Source organism: Morus notabilis, unplaced genomic scaffold, assembly GCF_000414095.1.
Source record: "Morus notabilis unplaced genomic scaffold, ASM41409v2 Scaffold81, whole genome shotgun sequence".
Lineage (NCBI taxonomy): Eukaryota > Viridiplantae > Streptophyta > Magnoliopsida > Rosales > Moraceae > Morus > Morus notabilis.
In genome coordinates, this window is record NW_010357153.1 from 315720 (window position 1) to 317917 (window position 2198).

Below are 2198 nucleotides of genomic sequence, written 5' to 3' on the forward strand. Positions count from 1 at the left end.
CACATTTTGTAACTGAGCTAAGATTTGGTGAACATATTTTCGAGCTGGTGGAGGTCGTTTCTCAACCTTACCATAAATTTTTTTTTTTGTCATCCCATGTTTAATAGGAAGCCATTGCTGATGGCCAACAAAACAAGTCTTACTTGTTATCCTCTTTGAAGGGGTTGAATCGTTGCAAGTTGGGCATGCTAAATAGCCCTGACCACTCCATCCAGATAAACTACTACGTACAGGAAAATCATTAACTGTCATGAGCAACATAGCCCGCATATGAAATGATGTATTCAAAATTGCGTCACGTACAATTACTCCTTCATTCCATAAATCTTTTAACTCATCCACAAGGGGCCTTAAAAAGACATCCATATCCTTTCTAGGTGCATTTGGGCCAGGAATCAACAATGTCAACATCTTATAAGGATCCTTAGTGCATAACCACAGAGGTAAATTATAGGTCGTTAAAATCACAGGCCACATACTGTAAGAGAGGCTCATGTTCCCGAAAGGATTGAAACCATCAGCGGCCAACCCCAAGCGAACATTTCTTGGCTCACGTGAAAACTCAGGATACTTTTCATCTATCTCCTTCCATTCATTACCATTGACTGTATGACGCATTAAATCCTCATCATTTGAACGCCCACACTGGTGCCACATCATATCTTTAGCTGTGTGACGAGAACCGTACAGACGCTTCAACCGATCTGTTAACGGAAAATAACGTAGTACTTTCCACGACACTTGTTTAGTACCTTTTGTCTTTTTTTTTTCTTCCAACGGGATGTTTTACATACGGGATACGTTTGTAGATCAGCGTTCTCCTTCCAAAACAAAGCACAATCGTACTTGCAGACATGAATTGTTTCGTAACCCAGTCCAAGTTTACTCATGAGGTTCTTCGACTCATAATGAGAAGAATGTAACTTCACATCCAGGAATGCATCTTTCAATAGATTTAACAGAGCATCCATACACTCATTAGGCCACTTGTATAACACTTTTAAATGCATCAATTTCACTAAGAAATTTAAAGATGAATACTTAGTGCAGCCCGGATACAATCCCACCTGGAGCTCAGAAAGTAGATCCTTAAATTCAGCGTACTGTGCATCTTCTACATCCACATGCGTCTCATCCAACATTTCATTGTCATCACTAATCCCAACAACGTCTTCTAAGACTGCAAACTTCTCGTCTAATGGTTGATTAACTATTGGGTCGACACCTGAAACCATTTCTACTTCACCATGGTGAATCCATGTACTATACAATGGATCAAAACCAAATCGATGTATATGCGCTCTCACAATTTCTACTAGATACATTTCATGGTTTCTACATTACACACAAGGACAAATGATATGGCCAATTGAAGTTGCATAATTTTTGGCGACGTCAATAAAAGTAGATAACCCATTCCAATATTCATCTGACAATCGGTTCCTCAAATAAGTCCAACTTTTGTCAATCGGCATTTGAACTATAAACAACAACAGACATAACAATTTATTAATGTGTTTAATTAATTTTAATTATACTCTTTATTAACACAATTAAATTTTATTAATTAAAGTTTCTTAATGAACTTATTAAAATTCTCTTTTTCTAACTAAATTTCGGCAGCATAGCGACTTACTTTTCATATGATCCAAAAATCAAAACCTGCAGAAAAATAACTTTAAAAGATTTCGGCACACCATAGCTGCAAGATGTGCCACCTAGAACAAGAATCATAAACATATACTAAATTTTAACAATATAAGAAAATCATAATTCAAATATTCTCATCATAATCCTGAATTCATACAACCAAAAACTACAACAATTTTTAAACTAAATAAATATAAAAAACTTACAAAGTTCAAACCCACTAAACGAGTGCTGAAAATAGCAGGATTACATCGGAGGAACCGTGCAAACAGTGACGGAGGCAAAAAATCAAATGCCTACATCAAAACAAAACATCGAACATAATTTTCAAACACTAAAATTAACATTTTATTAACATATAGAGTAACATATAGACACAATTCTTGATTAATTAAATTCTCAGAACCATAAAAAATGACTAAACTCGAACAAAAATCCATAACATTTTCTATTTTCTATTTCCTTCTTCCATGTACTTGGCAAGTAACAACAACCCCTAACAAAAATCCCTAACATTCTTCGAATCAATGCAAGTAACCAAACAAAAA